The 21,382-nt window shown below is 42.8% G+C and overlaps 1 protein-coding gene and 1 long non-coding RNA gene across 48 annotated transcripts in view; one reads left to right on the top strand and one right to left on the bottom strand.

The window, feature by feature from the left end:
- LOC142651326 (uncharacterized) overlaps window positions 1-907 on the bottom strand; it is a 59,512-nt gene extending 58,605 nt beyond the window's left edge. The window contains exon 1 of the long non-coding RNA XR_012847600.1: window positions 866-907. This is a non-coding gene — a long non-coding RNA (uncharacterized LOC142651326). The remainder of the gene's footprint in view (window positions 1-865) is intronic.
- Window positions 1-21,382, top strand: part of RIMS2 (regulating synaptic membrane exocytosis 2) — a 583,792-nt gene that overhangs the window by 269,080 nt on the left and 293,330 nt on the right. The gene's annotated exons all lie outside the window — the stretch shown is intronic.

Here is a 21,382-nt window from a genome sequence, read left to right as displayed (position 1 = left end):
CTGTAGATAATGCCACACCCCCCTTGTAGATCGTGCCACACACACCCCCTCATAGATAAACCCACACAGCCCCCCCATGTAGAGAGTGCCACACAGCCCCCCTGTAGATACTGCCACACAGTCCCCCTTGTAGATATCGACACAAAGCTCCAAAATATAAAAACTTGTACTTACCTAGCCCCTTTCCTGCTACGAAAGTCGCAGCTCAACAGCCTCCTCAGCAGCCTATGAGATGGGATACTTGCTTAGGCCAGCGTGATCCATTGATGTCATTCCGACAGCATGCGCAGGGACCCTGTCCCAGCGCCTTAGTGAATGGCAGAGCAGGGAACTAGCTCCTTGCTCCGCCATGGTATTCAATTGTATCTGCATCCTAAGGATGCAGATACCATTGAATGGTGCAGGCAACTCCACCAGGAATGAGGGGGTCTGTGCATGTGCCGCCCGGCCTGCTATGGCTGGTATAGTGGTAGTTCCACCACAGCTTCAAAAGTGGCACCTGGTCAGTAGTGGCACCCCCCTTCCTTCCCTACCCGCCTGCCCCGACTAGCTATGGCCTTCTTCATTGGCTACAATCAATTTTTGTTATGTGTATGTATGTGATTATTCAATGTCCGTACATTCTATGAATACCACAGAGATCTAGGCTGGATTTACACCAATCAGAACAATATCAACATGAGCATGTTTGGCCCGAGCTGATCATTAACACACCTGGATATTATATATGGATTGGAACATTTTCACAAGAAAAATTGGTTCCCATCTTAACTCATCTTAGCAAAGTAAAACTTTTTAACTAGGTTAAACACATTTTCTAGCAGTTGATACAGATTTCAATGACATCTAATGACCACTTACATACCAATCTAGATCTGACATTGGCTGGATATGGAGCCAAAATCTCATCGTTGCTTCTCTTGCGGCCTGACCGAAAATATGTAAATAAGTTAGAAATTCCAACCAGATGATAAAGCAATGGAAATACTTTATCCAAGGTGAAAAGTATTGTCTTACCTTCCGCGTATGGCTCAGCAGCACTGTTTATGTTGGTGGAGGTCAACTCTCGGGATTGTCAGTTGTATCATCTTGTTTTTATCAGTGGATATCCCCATGTTTAGATGATGAGTCAACTATAATGCCTTTAGAAAATCAGTTTTTGTAAGAAGAGACCCCCAACCATCATCTGATCACAAGGCGTAACACTGTTAGCACTCCTAGTGATCAGCTGTAAATGGTGCGAGAACCTGGAAGCAAGTGATTAATTCCCCTGCAGCGCTACCACAGGGGAAATAAAGCATTACACAATGCCCATTGAAATTAATAGGCTGTCTGTGTAATGCACAAATGAGCTGGGTCCTCCAGAGCGAGTAATGTTCTTTCTACCCACTGACCTTAGGGGAAATATATTCACCAGTGATTACTTTTTGCCCTATATATCAGTTCTGTAGACACAGAAGCAGTATTAAACCCCATCAAACAACTCCCTGTATCTCAGCTTCCTAAACACCTGTGAGTATGCTATGCAATGATGGTGTAGTGGATTTTAATTTAACTTCCCATGTGCTGGACTCAACATGACTCACAACGCACGGCATGTCTGAAATTATTTCCGTTCAATATCAAAGATTGTGCTAAACTTTAAACTTTTTGGGTTGTTTTGAAAAGTTTTTGTAGCTAAACAAATCCACTTGTCTCCTGGTTTCATCTAACAGCAGGCTCCTATGATCCACAGTATTCTAGATATACTGGTTACAATAGAAAGTTTTGATGTTTTTTTTATTTTATTTTTTATCGATAGTCATCTGAAGAAAAAAACTCCTCTTCCTCTCTAGAAGTGCCCGTAGCCCATCTTGGCCGTGTTTCCACCGAGAGAAATAACTGTAATCAATTGAAACTTTCAATTTTACTTCAGAAAAAATGTTTTGTTGCATTATTGAACGCTTCTGAACGCTTTTACACGGCAGGGGTAATGCCCAATGCCTTTCACGCTCTGAATGATTAAATTCTACACGCAACGGGGAACTATATAAACCGCGACATATAGGGGACATGTGTAGATAATCTATAGGTGCTCGGATTTCGATTGTGTTTTTTGTCGTTCTGCTTTAAGCCTAAACTATCAATATGTAACATAAAGTACGGATAATGAAAATATACTGAGAAAGTATAAGGCTATGTTCACACTGAGTTTTTTTGCAGTCAGAAAAAATCTGGTACGTTTTTGTTTTTTTTAGTGGTTTTGCACCACAGGCGTTTTTTGATGCGATTTTTGATGCTTTTTTTTTTTCTTACCTATTTCTTCAACAGGCAAAGGGAAAGACCGCAAGCGTTTTTTTTTTTACATAAAACGTGTAAAAAGGCACGTCCAAAACGGAAAATTTCGACTTTTGAGCCGTTTCCACTGCTGTTGCCACTTTATAAAAAGTTGATGGAAGGGGTGGAAACTAGCGTAAATTATGGCAGAAAGCTATGCCTGCTCCTGGCATATCCACCTCGATGGAAAATGCTCCAAATATATTAAGAGATGCACATCTACTAATATATTTGGCACATCTTAGGCTGACGTGCGACAGAAATACAAATCTACATCTTCTATGAGCAGGTGTAGATTTTCACCATAACAAGTTATGATAAATCTATCGTTTCTGTGGCGGTCCCTTTGGCTAAGCCCGACCCCTTTTCTTGCCAGTTTCTAAAAGCGGCGAGAAGAGTAAAGAGTCGCACATTTTAGCACAACTATGGCATTTGCCAAAATTTGCAACTTTTTTTACGCCAGAAGACTGGCATAAATCTGTTGATGTATTTCCTCCGTTGTGTCATTGCTACTAGGTGTGAGTACAGTGTCTCCCAAAAGGCACCATACAGCGGCACACGGAGTGCCTATAAGTCTGTAATATGGACCTGCGGGGGTGTGATCATATAGGGCCTATGCATGTGACAATGCCGTAAGCATTGACTTTATTAGTTACACATGAATACATATAGAAAACATATTCTGAGATAATTCAAGTAGCCCTAGATCAGGGGGTCTCAAACTTGGCCGGGTAAATGGGCCGCACATAGAAAAAACTTGAAGTTGACGGACCGCATTACTTTCAATTTTGATACAATACAAGAATATTGTTAATCAAATAGTTATTCGAACTACTATAACAATACTACATTACTATAACAATATATTACTATAACAATACTACATTACTATATTACTACATTATAACAATACTAAATGGGTCGCACATAGAAAAAATGTGAAGTTGACGGGCCGCATTACTTTCAATTTTGATACATTACAAAAATATTGTTAATCAAATAGTTATTCGAACTACTATAATAACACTACATTACTATTAGGGGGGATTCACACGAGCGTGTATTCGGTCCGTGCGGGCCGCGTGGTTTTCACGCGGCACGCATGGTCCAATACAAGTCTATGGGGCAGTACAGACAGTCTGTGCTTTTTGCGCAGCGTTTGTCTGCTGCGCAAAAAGCGCGACAGGTTCAATAACTCTGCGTATTTCGCGCATCACGCACCCATTGAAGTCAATGGGTGCGTGAAAATCACGCGCACCACACGGAAGTACTTCCGTGGGACGAGCGTGATTCGCGCAACAGCAGTGAAAAGGATGAATGAAAACAGAAAAGCACCACGTGCTTTTCTGTTTCTGAACATCCAAACGGAGTGTCTTTGCGATGAGCGAAGCCGGACAAGCGAACCGAACTTCACCGGGTTCGGCCGAACTCGTTTTGGCCGAACCCGGCAAAAAAATTATCGGTACGCGACGTCAGGAGATAGTCACTGTCCATGGTGCTGAAAGAGTTAAACTGTTTCAGCACCATGGACCGTGACTTCCGATCCCAATATACGTGAACCTGTAGAAAAAAAAACGAAGTTCTGACTTACCGATAACTCCCGGCGTCTTCCTCCAGTCTGACCTCCCGGGATGACAATTAAGTCCCAAGTGACAGCTCCAGCCAATCACAGGCCAAGCACAGGCTGCAGCGGTCACATGGACTGGCGCGTCATCCAGGGAGGTGGGGCCCGATGTCAAGAGAGGCGCGTCACCAAGGACGCGTCACCAAGGCAACGGCCAGGAAGTTCTCGGTAAGTACGAACTTTTTCTTTTTTTTCTACATGTTTTGCGATATTGTGTTCGCCATTCACTGTCGAGGGTGCTGAAAGAGTTAGCTCTTTCAGCACCTTGGACAGTGACGGCCGTCGACTAGCCTCATCTCTATGATGGCGGCTACGCGAAAATCACGCAGCCGCGCATCAGACACGGATGACACACGCAGCTGTCAAATGGTTTTTGCGCGCGCAAAACGCAGCGTTGTTTGCGCGCGCAAAAACGCAACGTTCGTGTGTATCTGCCCTAATACTACATCACCATAACAATACTGCAATACTATAATAATAATACTACATTACTTTAACAATACTACATTACTATAATACTAGATTATACTAGACTATAATAGATAATGCCACATCCCCCCTAGATAATGCCACAGTGCACTCTGTAGATACTGCCACAAACCCACCCGTAGATAATGCCACGTGCCCTATGTAGATAAAGCCACACTCCCCTAGATAATGTCACAGTGCCATCTGCAGATAATGCCACACCCCCCTAGATAATGCCACAGTGCCCTCTGTAGATAATGTCTCAATGCCATCTGCAGATAATGCCACACCCCCCTAGATAATGCCACAGTGCCCTCTGTAGATAATGTCACAGTGCCCTCTGTAAATAATGCCACAGCGCCCTCTGTTGATAGTGCTACACACACACACCCCCCATAGATAGTCACACACACACACACATACACACACACACGCACACACCGCCCTGTATATAGCTCCATTGGGGCTCCCTCTAGGAGTGGAATCCCCAGCCAGAGGGTTTCCGACACTTAGGCCAGGGATTCCTCTGCTGGAGGAGCCGCTGACAATACTGTCCATAGCCAGTGATTTCAGGGGATCCTCCTGGACCAGAATGTGATGGCATAGGCTCTGCTCCTGTACTCTGGGGAAGCCCCTGACATAACTCTCCATATATGGACAGTGATGTCAGGGGCAAGCCCAGAGTCGGAGTCCCGGGCACAGCGCTACTAGCCCTGCACCTGACATCTCTGTCCATATGTGGACAGTGATGTTAGGGGCTTTCTCAGGGCAGGAGTCCCGGAGCAGAGCGCTAGTATAAGCTCTGCTCTGGGACGTCATGAAGGAGCGCCGGCGCACTCCTCCTTCGGCCTGCTCTCTCCTCTCCCGAGGGAGCTACGGCCGCAGATGACCGCCTCAGGGACCGCGTGCTTGAGGCCCCTGCCCTAGATCAACCGCATTTACAATTCAATATTTTACAATTTTCGACAGTGAAAATATAGAATCAGGTCTTTCTCTAAACATATATAGAAAGAGCGTGTGTGTGTATGTATGTATGTGTATGTATATGTATATATATATATATATATATATATATATATATATAATAAATAAGCTCAGGAAGCGGTTTCATTCCAGCAATAGCGATCATGTTATAGGAACGTGATCCCTGGAACGCCGCTTCTGTGATACACGAATATCTTACTTCATATTGATGTATTTCTCCCAGAGCCCTTCTACCTCCTCCCACTCAGCTCAGCCGCCCACTCAGCTCCAGAGCGTGGGCATGGATGTGACTGCTGCAACTGCAGTACTGCAGAAACTATGGGCTTTCTCACTGCAGAGGAGATAATAGATCAGTCTGGCTGAACCTAGATCATCAGCTCCTGCCCATTATCTCGCTGGCCTTATACCCACCGCCATTATTAACTACCTAAGGCCCTGAGCCCATCAAATACAGACAAGTAACCCAGTCTCTAATTAATGCTGCTGCTGATAAACCTAAACCATGTCGTGTGCAAATAAGAAAAGAGGATTCATGCTGCCTCCTGATTTATCCTTCACTTATGCACATCATAAAGGTTTTATATTTTTATAGGGGCAGTGTATTATAGTGTTCTGGGTAAACTTTATTCAGTGGTGGCATGACTTAACTGGAAAATAGTCAATATAGATCAAGTGTAAATTAAACCAGTTGGCCTTAAAAGGTAAAATGTAGGACATTCCCATTATTCAAGGGAATCATATAATATAGGGTGGATGACCATATTCATGAACGACCATTCATTTGAATTACTTGTATGCAATCAGGGACGTGATTATGGGTAGGGAGCGTAGGCGGCTGCCTAGAACTTCATTGGGGTGAAGGGGGCAATTTATGGATAAAAAAAATGGTGAGGGTTGGAGCTGAAGAAGAACTGCAGATACTTGGTAAAGTGACTGTGGATGGAATGGGGGTGTATGTATTAGAAAAAAGAACATTAGGGATTGGTGGGGGTAGGAGGCAATAGAATAAATGAATGTATGTCTGACAGCTGTCAGTCTAAACTAATGCTATGGGGGCCAACGAAAGCCTTTTCACCACTGCATGTAATATTGCACTTCCCCTGTAGTGGCCGCTGCAGGGAAAATGTATGTTTGGCTGGTAGATTTTGGAACCTGACTTGTGGTGATCATTTGATCGCCAGGCCAGCTACATTGGTATGATGAGGATCTATGAGGCGTGGGCAATCTAACTGAGATGTCAGCTGCAGTCTTTTGGATAGGTGACCGGCCCTCTTTAAGTAATATAATGGATTCTACTCTACTGATATATTTTGCCGACTTTATGGAGAACTTTTAACAACGGACACAAAATAAGTCTTCTGTACTCCAGCCTAAATCAATCAAGTCACCGTTGGTCATAAAGCATAGTTAAACATTTGTAATGGATGGTGAACCCACTCAGATGTCAAAATGTCTGCCTTTTCCGGTGTACGCTGTTGTCTTATCTTATTATCAAAACTTGTCTATGTCAAAATTGTTTCCAAATTGTTTCGAGCAGGAATACCTAAGTTCAGCCCATTGTAATTATTCATAAGGGACTCATAATGAATCATATTTTTATGTCTGTAGTTTCTAAGAGTGGCCTAAAGGTATCTGCTTTGTAGTGTGGATAAAGCTAGTTCCCTACACTGGCGGTGTCACTTACCGAACAATGGCTGGTGGGGTGAATTGATAAAGCTCTATCAGAACCTTCAGACGCAGTCCCTGATTGATGAAGGTGGCCTCCACTTAACAGCTATGGAGTAAGGATTTTGAAGTTACTGACTTACAATGGTGCTGATCAATAGCTGATTGATATTTTATGGACTTTATGGAGGGCTACACGGCGACTCTGGTCGCGCATCATGAATATCGCAATGTTGCAATGCATCATCGCAAGTAATGATTGTAAATGTGGTCGCGTTTTACCACAGCTTGTGTGCTTCTTGATGTCATGCAGCCAAAGTTGCCGTGTAGCCCTAGCCAATGGCTCTGATCACACTGGCACGATATTCTTGCCGTGAACATGGTGGACACAATGATGGAACAGTGACATTCTGCATTATAAGACAACGGAGAACATCGGGGCACCGTTGGGATCCGTTATGAACGGAAGTTAAGACCCAGATGTTGACACGCGGCCATATTTATAAAGCATCCAGATATCAGTATTTTCATGTATCCTAATGGTGGATAATTTTGTGTTTTTTATTTTTTGTTTTTCATGTTTTTATTACTCTTCTTTTTACTGCACTTCGATAATATTGTTGTACATTTCCTGTCTTTTTTTTTTTGTCAGATATAATGTATTTTTCTTATCTGGCTTTTTACTAAGAATAAGGTCACCCATTCAGCAAAGCTGTGGTACGGGGCCTGTCTCTACTGTTCCATATCTTGAAGCCTTACAGGGACCCCTTAGGGACGTGTAAGGCTGGGTTCACATACCCTATTTACGGACGTAATTCGGGCGTTTTAACCTGGAATTACGTCCGAAAATACGGCACCAAAGCGTCGGCAAACATCTGCCCATTCATTTGACGGTCTTACGTGCCGCTGTCAAAAGACAGCGCGTAAAAAAGACGCCTGCGTCAAAGAAGTGCCTGTCACGTCTTGAGACGTAATTGGAGCCGTTTTCCATTGACACCATGGAAAAACAGCTCCAATTACGTCCGTAATAGACGCAGCGAAAATCGCCTGCACTTGCCATTACGTCTGAAATGCCGGAACTGTTTTCTCCTGAAAACAGCTCCGTAATTTCAGCCGTAACGGACGCTGCCGTGTGAACATACCCTAACCCGTGTGGTGCCACAGCATGTATCACTGTGACTACTGAAGGGTCACTGTTAGAGAATATGCATGATTGTATTTTCTGAGCACTATATGATACGCCATACGTGGGGAGAGTCAATAAAAGGTTCTGCACAAGGCACCAACCAACCTAAAGTTCACCCTGTTTGGGCACATTTCCCCTTTGCTTTATTATCAGATCGATCCTCTTCGTATGTATAAGTTAAAAGGGTAGACTCATTTCAGAGACTCGGACATTTAGAGCATATCCACAGGAGTTAACATAAATGTCCGATAGATGCGGGTCCTACATCTTGGACCCACGCCTATCTCTAGAAAGGGGCCCCTGACCCCCTGTCCTACCTTAATCCGCAGTCGCCGATCCCCGGTCACTGAGTTACGAAGTAGCCGGGAGTACTGAAGCAGCCGAGTTTGCTTTGCTACACTGTTTGCGTTACTCCCATTCACTTCTCGGCCATTTCCATACTCCTGGTCACCTCGTAATTCAATGGCCGGAGAGCAGCGACAGCAAGACAAGGTAGAGCGGGCTCAGGGGGCTTCTTCAAAAGAGGTGCGGGTTCCAAAGGTGTGGTCAGACAAATATCCGAGATGAGAATACACCTTTCTAAGCAGTCTTTTAATATACAAGCATAGGTTCGCCAAAGGTAAACTATTGCGTTAAAATATCAAGATTCCAGGGCCGTATTAACTACAAAATATTCAGGGTAGACATTAAAAAGAACTGGAAATGGAAAAACAATATGGAAAGTTCTTTCATACTCGTCTTATTTTATGAATGAAGTTCTATCGATATTTGTGACACTTTGCGGAGTCAGGAAGTCACATTGAACCTTGAGTCACTTTCTAGGGATGTTTGGTAGTCCTGGAGTCTGGCCTCTTTTATTGGTGTACACATCCTAGGATTTCTTTACTAAAGCTCTTTCGGGGAACGGGGGAAGGGAATTTTTCCTCTTTTTTTTTTTTTTTTTTTCAGAAGATGGAACTTATGCCGGAAATCTATTCTGAGCAGTGATGAATAAGATATGATTTTATTCAGGAATGTCTTTGACAAGCTTTTACCTAAGCTCTTCCTTGTGCTCTTTGATCTTGTCCATTTCAGATGAGGTTTTGAACTAAAAGTCTCTACACCTTGTGGTTCTCATGTAAATTTTCATTATCGTACCAGACTGTGTTTTAGTAAAAAACTTAAATTAGTGAAATGTAAAATATATACAAATATATACCCCAACCTTGGCATGACATGTCTAGAGCATGTTTACCAGATCGCCATACACCCCCAAATTCAGTGGGCCCTGGCATCTGCCTAGGTTTGCCTGGTGTTAACACCAGTATTGATGGTATCCATTTTGGTAACGCTTAATATTTACAACAAAACTCCTGTCCTGGAAAAGAAAAACACCACTCACCATGCTTCCCCACCTTTACATTTTTTGTAGACGAGAAGGGTGGTGTGACCCCTGGCTGATCCACCTTAACTTTGTTTCCGAAAATTCTAGTCCCTGGGCACCACTTACAGGGGAGGAGAGTGGACCAGCTGGGCTATAAGCCCCTCTCTCCATGGTCCCTATAGAGCAATGCTGCACAACCTGTGGCCCGTGATATCATTCTGTATGGCCCTCACATGTATTTTTTTATGTCTGGGAGAAGAATAGTGGCACATAGTGTGAGAGCAGGGGCAAATAAGTACTAATAGTGCACAGCGTGGCTGCCAGTAATAAGGGGCATACAGTGCCGACACAGTTATAGTGGGGCACTATGTAGCTGGAACAGTTGTCGTAGGGCACTGTATGGCTGTTGGCACAGTTATAGTAGGGCACTGTGTGGCTGCTGGCACAGTTATGGTGGGGCACTATCTGCTGATAGGTGGGAGACCCAGATGTAAAGCCCCCAAGTATCGGACCTTTATGACATATACTGTCATTATGCCATTAATGTCTCAGATGAGAATTCCCCATTTTTATTGCAGCCTTTTGGAGTGGTTTAATCTGACAATGTGGCCCTAAGAGCAGAAAAATTGCTATAGGTTAAGTCATAACATTTATTAACCGTAAACCGTTCCACTTTTCATTATAGAAAATGACAATCCGACCGACCCATCCCCGAATCATAGGGTGACTTGACCTCAAATAGATCTCAAATCTGATCTGTTGACAATATAAGTTAGGTGACGCCCACACATAGTGGTGGTAGTAGTGTACTAAAATGGTGCACCATCACCGCAATGTTTTTCCTTTTTCTTTTTTTTAAAGAAACAAATCTAGGAAAATGTTCTTAGTACTTCTTCTATAGAAAACCTCACCACCTGCAATATTCTAAAAATATTACATTTTGTTGTGCTTAATATAGGTGAATATGTACAATACACTAGCCATAAGGTGTTGTAAGTAAGACAAAAGTGTCTAATGTACCTAGCGAGTTTGTGCAAGATACTGTACATCGTACCACATGCACCATTTTGCTAAATTTGGGGAAGTTTGCTCCATTTTCAACCGGCTTGTAAATTTACGCATCCGACGACGCTATTGATAAATCTCGCCCAATGTCTACACAGAGAATACTTGTCACCAGGCACAGTACAAATATATCCTGCATCATAAGAAGTCAACTCAGCTGTAACAGGTGGCAGCACCGGCCTTAATTGGATTGCGACCTGTGCGGTGACTTCTTTAGGTGCCCCTCCGCATATGATGTTTTGTCATATAGGGTACAAATAACCATACCGTAAAGTGTCTAAATCGTATATCACAATGCCACCACCAGCATACTCTACAACAATAATTTATTGTACTGTGCTTAAGTATCAGTGCCGCACCGCCTCGCAAATACCACCAAATAGTGTTTACGTATCACTGACATACAGTGACTAAATAACAGCTCCATACATGAAGTAACATAGCATCGTGATACATGTCTACATAATTGCGCTGTATGATTAATATTAAGATTGGCGGAAGCATCGGGGGCCAGGGCATCCAGTCGGGCAGGGTGATGCGCCCTGTCTGGCCGCACAGGTGGCATGTTCCAAAGACCTGCCCTGACACGTGTCTCTATTGACAAGCTTGTCGACTGTTTCCATTGACAACCAGCAGAATTGTGAATACAGCTACAGGCTCTCAGGGCATGTTGAAAGTTGGCAGCTGGAGAGCCGCTGATATAGGGTATATCTATATACTGTTCAAAAGTGGACATACATGTGCGGTTTATTAGCGGTGTCAGAGTTTATTGTGACTGCTCAGCTGGCGGTGTCATATTTAATGGCCTGGGAGCTGCCGTCTTGACATGTATTTCGGTATTTCTGGTTACTAATAAAGAATATTATTATTTCTTAACTTCAAAGGGTGGAACAGGGTTTTCCGCTTCGTTTCTTCAGCACTTTGCTTACAGACATTTTAAATGTCATTGGACAGCATTTTATACAGGAGAAGAAAAACCGTAAAGATTCTCCACAATCTGAAAGAGGGAATGTTGCAGCAAGTATATATTAATGTAATGAGCGCCCCCAGCACTGGAGAACCAGTCACATTTTAACGTTATATGTTTAATTTCTGGTCAAATGAATGAGACGTTACAAACGCAGGTCTATATACGCATAGTTCCAGCCATGCCAAGTAGCTAAGCCAACGTATCTAAGCCTTTCATGTGTGGTACTGTCTCCGAGAACCCTTATAATGAAATGGTTGCTGAATCTCATTATAAATATTTAAAATAATCTTCTTCTGTAAATGTTAAATTGCGTAGCCGGGGGAATGTGAATGTAATGTAAAGAGAGATGGTCAGTACTAAAATAGAGACATTTTCAAGGTCAAAAAGTCTAGGGACAAGCCCTTAATATATTGGATTGTCCCGAATGATTAGACGGATGAGATATACAGAGAGGAGAACGGGTCTCGCAGCTGATTCATGCCAACATGCCATCTTGGTAACAGGATATTCACCCACTTATGCATCTCTTGTAAGAGAAAATTTACTTGTGGCCCTTCAGTTTCTTTCCCTTATTTGTTAATATGACAGTTTTTGGGGAGACATGGATCCCAGCATAAGTGCACACTCCCTATGTTAAAAGAAAGATGGTATAATCGAATGGGGGCCCCTCCTTCCATGGGCCCCATATAAGCCTGTACACCCCTGACTACACACCCCTGAGGTGTAACCTTTATCCGCATTATATTTTTTTGTCCTGACCATTGTTTCAGGCTTTACCAGGGCAGTTTGAGGCTCAAAGTTCTCAAACTGCACCAATAATATTGTAGTAGTGGTGGACGGTGGACCTGCTTAAAAGAGCGGCGTAGTGTGATAGCAGATCCACTTTGAGGTTCGTGATTTGTTCCAAATAGTTGTGTTTTTACTAAAATTATAGTGTTATGTCTAGGTGTTAAGTTTAATTTCCTTATCTTAGAGTTCCAGGTTTGTGAATACCATGAAAAACACAAGTTGTATGGGGACATCGAAAAATCACATGAGCTTGTTATATAAGGTTGCCGTCAGCGCTATGCGGGTCAGTCAGGTTCCACCAGACCAAACTTTTTTATGGAATTGTTTTGTGCATTGATCTATTGTCATACTGAAACAGACACTAGAACAGAGAAATACCTTCCCCAAACTATTTCTAAAAGCTTGGAAGCACAATATTCTCTAGAAAAGGGGGAACGTAACTGGCGGACCACGGGCCGAAATCTGACAGCGGATGTCAACTGTCTAGACCCCTGCACCCAATTGTATCCGCATTCTTAGGATGCAGAAACAATTGAACTGCCTCACTTAGGCTTAGCGCTGACTGGTGCAAGGAAACCATCATTTCCCTGACCCGCTATCTGGCGCTTTTCCTTATATTCAGACTTCATCGCACAGTCCTTCTGCTGGAGCTGCTGCATCGCTTAATGACAGTTAGGGATCGGGGATATGGGAGTTTGTGGCAGTTTCTACAGGAAGCTCTTTGTGTGGCACTTTCTACAGGGGATATTGTCATTTTCTAAAGAGGGCACTGAGTGGCTCTATATACAGGGGGCACTGTGTGGCACTATCTACAGGGGGCATTGTGTGGCACTTTCTACAAGGGTCAATGTGTGGCACTTTCTGCAAGGGTCAAAGTGTGGCACTATCTACAGGGGACACTGTATAACACTACCTACAGGGGCAGTGTGTGTCATTTTCTGCAAGGGTCAATGTGTGACACATTCTACAAGGGTCAATGTGTGGCACTATTTACAGGGGGCACTGTGTGACACTACAGGGGCACTGTGTGGCACTTTCTACAACGATCAATGTGGGGCACTTTCTACACGGGTCAATGTGTGACACTATCTACAGGGGGCACTGTGTGACACTATCTACAGGGGGCACTGTCTGACACTACCTGGAAGGGTCAATGTGTGGCCTTTGCTAAAGGGGGAACTGTGTAACGCTATCTACAGGGGGCATTGTGTGGGGACTCAGATTTCTGCCGTGTATCGACGGGTCGGATTTTCCTATGCCAAATCCCACCCGTGTGAACATAGCCTTACTGTTGGTCTTCAGCTCAGACCCAGTTAAATCGACCTTTACTAAAAGTAGTTAAGTTCCCCAGCTGCAGCTTGTTTCCGTCTTCATTGAGATCAATGGTGAGGGACACGGAAGCTAAGGTTTCCATTTGACTTTCCGTTGAGGGGTTAACCTGACGGAAACCTCAGACGGAACCCCTCAACGGAAGGGCAATGCTGATGTGAACTATTTTATATTCTAATATTACAAAACCATGAAATACCAAGTCCATACTGTAGATCAATAAATATCCAAGAAAATGAGATGGTACGGCACTGTCCTTAAAGTGGTATTTCCGAGTGAAACATGGTATATCCACAGGATATGCACTAAATGTCTGATAGATGTGGGTCCAAGCTCTAGGGCCTGCACCTATCTTTGGAACTCCAAGCGGGTTCGGCTGTTTCTGTAACACCCATAGGAATGAACGGAGAGAGCCACGGCCATCTCTTCATTCATTTGCCACCTCACCAGGCAAGGGCGTAAGGTGACAACCATTCTGGAGATAGGTGCAGGTCCCAGAGCTAGGACCTACATCTATTAGACATTTATGGCATATTTCGTGAATATGCCGTAAATATTCCAGTTGGGAATACATTTGTTACAAAGTTTACAAAAATGACTATGCAAAACTTTCCAACATGTACTGTTCCAAGTGAGATAAAGCCAATAAAGTGAAGAGAGAGGTAATGCAAATTCTCCTAAAAAAATGAAGATTTTTTTTTAAATCCAAATTGTGAATTGTGCCGTTTTTTATTCTCAGTCAAAGGAAAACATGAGAAAGGCTCATGTGAGGAGTCAGAGCGCCACTCTACAATGTCTGGTACAAAAAAAAATTTGGGGAGAATTTATGTTTATATTCATATCCTCCCTATATGGTAGACCATTTTTTGTTACGTAAAAATGTCATATATTCTTGTTGTCATTACAACAGGCCCCTGTAGATCCCTGTACTGTTGGCACCTGAGCGCCTTAGAGTTTGTGTACACGACCCTATTAGAGATTTACCTTCTACGATCCGTAATACGGCACTCGTAGGAATCTATAGAAGAAATCATAGAAATTTACATGAAGGCAAATTAAGTTTTTGTTTACTGATTTAGCAAACAAACCGTGGCATATTCCATTACATACCGTATTACAGAAGTGTTCTAATCTAAATGTATATGGCACCATAAGGAATAATACGGTACAGTACAGAGACACCATGTGGCAGCACACGGACTCCTAAATGCAGAACCCTAGGCACTCCATGTGCCGCCATGCCGTCTTTGCCGAGCACCCGTCTTCCAGTAACAGTTCTTTACGGGTTTCCTAAGAAAACCAAACTGCTCCTATTTTTACAATGTGCAGAAACAGCAGTTTCTTCGCATCACGTAGATCTGTACTCGGCGTCATAAATGTCATACCCTACGTGCCAATTTAACAGCTTGTCGGTCATTTGCCATTGGTGATGTATATTTCCATCTACCGCCTGGCACTTATCACCATTTAGAACTATGCAGAGTGAAGACCCTGAGAATTTCCGACCGAGCAGATAACTGTTACTTACTTGAAGGACTTTCATTAAAGTGGATCCATCACCATCAGCTGCAGAATTCTCTGCAGTACGCCGAAGATAAATGAGGCGGCAAGGAGAAAAAAACCTAAGAAGAAGTAATGCTTCAAGGTAGAAGTGTATATGGCTTTTCTATATTGCTACAACTCCCATTTAGTAGGGGACGATTTTTACCAAGAATGAGAAGAAATACAAAAAGATCCTACACAATATAAAGGTAAACGCTTCAGTATAAAGAAAATGCCAAGTAAGCACGGAAACGAGACCTTGGCCGAAGCTGATAAAACCGTCCAATTAAACAAAGCATTGAAGCTTGTTTTTATTCAGCGCTTTGTCATAAAGCGTATATATAGAAAACGGTCCCCAGATGCCCGGCTGACACATTCATAATCATACTTGACAGATCTATGGTGTGTTTATGTAGATCCTGCAGAAAACCATAAATCTTTGCAAAAAAAAAAAATAACCCGTATTCATCTGGGCCCTGCGTTATTTTAAACTAGCAGAGCTGACATTTTTCTTTCTGGAGCAAAACCCATTTCCCCTCGGATTTCCACTCACTCACTTACACTATCACGGATCACAGTGGCCTCCCAATAAATCATTTTGATGCTGTAAAGCCGAGGCCTATTTGTTAGGGACTGTAGAATGGCACAAGGTGCCAAGAATATAATTTTGTTACCTGTGATTGTACAGCGATCGATCATGCCCGGCTTTGTCCTTTTGTGGTGTCACATGGTACGGTACATCACTTACTGAAATATGTTAATCTGCAGTGCTATAGATGTATCGTTATGGTGAACTAGAAAAATGTTATAAATACTGTAGAAAAGTCCTTGGAAATGTTATAATGTACATGAAAAGTAAAAGAAAAAAAATCCAGACCTGCCTATAAAAACCAATAAGAATATTTCAGGGGCACCTTCCATGGCGGAAATTAATGGCTGCAGTTAAATCAGCCGTATACTTCATTAATCTCCAGTGTCCCAGAGTAAAAATACAGTCGGCAAATACTCTTGATCCCTTCTGCCAACATCAGCCCCTCTCCTTAGGGATAGTTTTAGGGGGGCAAACTGGTCAATTGCCTAGGGCAACTGTTTCCTGGGGCTCCCGATTATGGCCACTTTAGGAGAAAAATAGAATCCCCCAATTTTTGGCAGTGTATGGTGGTATTATTTGTGAATTTACACAAATTTAAGTGTGAGAACCATATGCCAGTATGAGACAATATGCCAGTATGAGACAATGTGTCAGTATGAGACAATGTCAAAAAACTGTAAGTGGGGGGGGGGGGATAAATTGTTGGTGCCTATGGTCCCATATTCTTTAAATCTGGCCCTGCCTCTCTTGTCTTCAGTGAGAGAATACTAGTATCGTAAAGGGCACAGATATTCTGTTGATGGCCCCTGTAGAGCAGAATTTATTTTGCTCCTACATATTGAGAATTTTGATCCTTTCCTGTGTGGCAAGAAGTCGAAATTTCACTTTTTTTCAAATGTAATCACATTAAAAAAACGAAAATGACTATAACGTGCTCTCCAATTATTTTGAGAATACTATGATTTACATAGTGTCATTGGGTTGTTAATAGGCCTTCAGATATGGGTAGGGTTTTTTTTTTATTAGGATTTTTTTATTTATTTTTAAGGGGACTTGATTATTTTATACATTATTTGTTAGTAATTATTAAAGCAGCCCCAGTTACAGGGGAATACAGCCTTGATCATGAAACAACTGACAATCAGAACTGTGCAGGGTCTAGGTAGAGCCTTGCCATGTAATTGGGACCAATGGAGGTAGAGACATTGACACAATGCAATATATTTCACCCACTGCAATGTAAATGGTCATTTGCGTAACTAAATCTGTAAGTATAATTTGTCTAGGTTTGTGCAGATTTTCAGGCTAGTTCCACCGCTTATTTTTCCTGCTGTGTGTGAACTTAGCCTTAAATTTATTACTGTCATATGCAATGTTCTGGAGTTTCTGAAATTTTAGGAACTAAAAAATATCACAGAAAAATGGAGATAATCACCACCTGTAGTTTAGGAAGAGAAAAAACAAACAAGACAAATAGAAAACGTAAAAAGCCATCTGTAAATGTGATAGGAGTTGTCGTCCTGTGTCTTCCAATGAATATATTTCTAATGGATTACGCTGCTAAGGTCAAACAAACCGGGCACTGACATCACAACCCACTGCTGTGACTGGTGGCATCTGTATGTCTCATTATATTCCTTCCAGCCATGGGATACAATTACAGAAATGTCATTAGCAATTCAACACAACATGATACGGTGTCTTCGTTTGTGTGCAGGGCTGGACAGGCCCATCGATGGACCCTGGCTTCAGCTGCCCACAAAGGGTTAATCACTTTCTTGGGTTATTTTTCACAAAAAAATAAACTATTAATTCTCATTTATGATTTGACTTTCGGGAGCAATACGAACAGGTCACAATGAAATAAAAAATAGTCAGGCACTTGTTCTGTATATTTAGAGGTTGGGCCCTCAGAGAAGTTTCCGCTGGCGGACCCTTCCGTTGAGGGGTTCCGTCGGAGGTTTCCGTCAGGTTAACCCCTCAACGGAAAGTCAAATGGAAACCTTAGCTTCCGTGTCCCTCACCATTGATCTCAATGAAGACGGAAACGTTGTTAATGGTTTCCGTTGGTCAACGTTGCGACAGGGTTCCGTTGTTTTGACAGAATCAATAGCGCAGTCGACGGAACCCCTCAACGGAAGGGCAACGCTGACGTGAACAGGCCCTTAGATGCAAAGATCATCTTTTATCAAGTTAGGCTTGAGGACTTACAAAGCAGGGGCATAGCTAGAAAGGGGGGGTTGCTGGGGCATGTGCCTGGGTACTGGATGCCAATAATCAACTTTGCCTTGGCCAGGGTATTTAGATACAGAGCTAGGGCAGCGTACTGGACTGTTATTCCAGATGAAGGAAAGTCTACCTACGGCCTCTTGTAGCCCCCATTGCTAAAAATATTGAATGTATAGAAGTTTATAGACTTAGATGGCATATTTTTTTAATTTGGTTTTATTTTGCCTTTTAATGTTCTTTCTGGTCAATATCACCATCTGTGTAGTAGTTGTCCTTAGCACCATCCATAAAGATAGCTGTGCTCTAGGCTCCGCCATCAACCAGTATATAGTATTATCCATCGATGGATGCTGTTGCTGTAGACTCATTGAAGGCAACGTTTCGGCCAAACAATGGCCTTTTTCAAGCCCATATCACCTAAGGGCTCTGTGACGTCCATTTTCCCTAATAGGGCATATGAAAAGGGGTTGTCTTCCCTTTTAGTAAGAGCCTATTTCATACCTAAACCAAATCAGCCGAGGGGTAACTTGAAGCTCCTGGGCACCAATTCAAAATCTGTAACAGACCCACCACCTACCATGTGTCCTTTATAATACTAGTGTCTTCTTATGTGGCAGAGGGTCCTTTTGGCCCTCTCCGGCCCCATCGGTTATGACCACAACCAATGAAATCAATTCGAAAACCTGAAACCCCCTATAGCTACTACCCTGCGTATCAGGTTTTCGCATTGATTTCAGTGGTATGTTGTTCACACAATATTCTCACGTTTCATCCGTCATCCGCACAGATACCATTTGTATGGAACAGTTTCCTGTCTGACTTGAAAATCTCTGCATTTTTTGTCAATTTTTTTACATTGTAGCCAAAGGGATGACAGATGAAAAAACAGATGCATCGCATGACAACTAATGACAACTAATGACATCCGTCTCATCTGGTTTTTCATCTGATGTTCCTCAACGTAATATCAAGTGATCAACATACGAGTGACGATGTACATTTAATGACACTTGATGTATTTTTGCATTTGTGATTTTTGTCATGGAAGTGGACACTATCCCTAATGTTAAATTGAGAGGGTAACCGTTGCGTTCAGGGGATCCTGGGCCCCAAACCAAAATCTGTGACAGAGCCCCCTACCAACCATGTATAATTCTGGCTATGTGGTAATGGGGCATTTGGGCAACCTCAGGCACCTGGGCCCAGGCACAATTCCTACTTCTGCACCCCTATAGCTATGCCCCATGCTTTCGTAATGGGGATGAATTGCACCAACTCATGGTACAGATCGCGCATTGTTGGTTTCCCTCAAGGGTGGTATTTTTTATTAGTCAAAAATGCAAATATGCAGACAAACACGTGCCATCTGTTGATTTCCGGAACATGCATAGAAATATTTACTAAACTGAGATCTAGCATTTTGTGTATGTGGGAGGTGGAATAAAAACTATTATGAAGCAATGCCAGCCTCTTGTGTTCCAAGTGTTGGGTCTCCTTCCCGACGCTTCCTGCAGTAGGGAGTTGTCGGTCTTTGGTTTCACCGCCGCATATGTCATGTTTGTGTGCAGATGTAGTCTTGTATTAGTCAAAATATTTGGACGAAAGGAAGGTTTATCTTGTTATGGGAAGCGTTGTGAATGTAGTCTTGGCATCTATACCCACTCTGGGGATTTTCCTTGTGGATGCCAAGAATCATGTACTTCTTCAAAACTTGTGTAGCTCTGCAGAATTAAGTGCTGAATTAAAGGATTTGTTGCAATAAACCTCTTGGATGTTAAGTGTTTGACAATCGTGGTTATGGTTCAATATATTGTAGGGTTTGCAAAATTGTGTGTCTTATTTCCGAAGATGAATTATTTTCGTCAGGTTTTTTCTTTTTAGTATAACTTTAAGAAATGATATCTTCATACTACTAATGGGGCCTTGTATCCTTATACATTGAGCGTTCTTATAAAGTTTTAATACAGTGGGTGGGGCCTAGTAAAAAGGAACGGGTCCACCCATGGCCCGGCAAATTTACAATAATTTACACCAGAAATTTACGTAAATTTTTGGTGTGCACTTCTTAAAAAAATTGGTCGCATCTTACACCATCTTCTCTGTCTAAGACTGTCGTATGAAACACCAGTCTTAATAAATCAGAGCCTATGTTTTAGAAATCCATGGGAGTCACAGCGGTCGGACCCCAGCCGATCAGACACATGCTAAGTCACTCTCATGCACAGCTTACCTAGGGGGGGTGGGGGGGGGGAGGTTGCTGTCAAACTGAGTAATGGACTTTGTATAACCCGCTAAGAAGGGCGGCGGGCATGTTGTTGTTCTTCAAGCTCCTTAAACCTCTGCCCTTACCAGTTTTACTACACCAGCAACAAATTCTGTAATAATTCTGCATATGCAGAACAATATGGATTAGAACAGAGAGGATTACTTTCTGACTGAAATTGTGCGTCGATTTGTAAAGTAGATGCCATTGGAATAGAACGTGCATGGCCGCATTTTTCGAAAAACAACACCACACCTGTCCACAGGTTGTGTGTGGTATTGCAGCTTATATAGTTCACTGAAGTAACAATAAAGTAAAAAATACCTTTTAATTAGTAACTAGTTAAAAACAGGGGTAACACACCACTGTGACATAAGCCCCACCGTGATTGTTAAAAAACGTATTAAACAAAAAACACTGAGTCATTGTGATACATCTAACTCGGTGTTTATAACAATATTATGTCTGGAAACAGCATATATCCAGGGCACATCAGTAGTACAATCCCAAAATAAAGCACAGGCGTCCGAATAAATCGGGTCTCCTAGTGCTGGGTGTAACACGATATGACTATCCCCAATGCAAACATTCCATAAACAGTACAACGACCCTACGCGTTTCAGGTACTCATCCTCAGGGGTCCGTATAATGGTAACTCTGGCCTTCACACCAGCGATAGAATCCTTTAACAGCAGATATTCTGCTGTGCGTCACGGCAAAGATGCACGTATTGATGTCAACGGCATACTTCATTGCAGGCGCTACGTTACTATAAACGCTAAACTCCACCCCTCGTATTCTAGCGGCAAACATGAACTGACCAATCCCCACACCCTCACGATTAGTGACACCTGCCCATGTGACCCCCCGCCGTCAGCTGACAACCAGGGGTCATCATCGGCCGCATCAAGCCGCACGCGCAGGCGCAGTAGAAGTCAGGGACAATTCGCCCAGGCTGCCAAAATAGGAGAAGGTAAGCGCTACACGATAATGGATT

Source organism: Rhinoderma darwinii, chromosome 5 (assembly GCF_050947455.1).
Source record: "Rhinoderma darwinii isolate aRhiDar2 chromosome 5, aRhiDar2.hap1, whole genome shotgun sequence".
Lineage (NCBI taxonomy): Eukaryota > Metazoa > Chordata > Amphibia > Anura > Rhinodermatidae > Rhinoderma > Rhinoderma darwinii.
The sequence above is the reverse complement of the archived record's forward strand: the minus strand, read 5'-3'. Positions and strand labels throughout refer to the sequence as shown.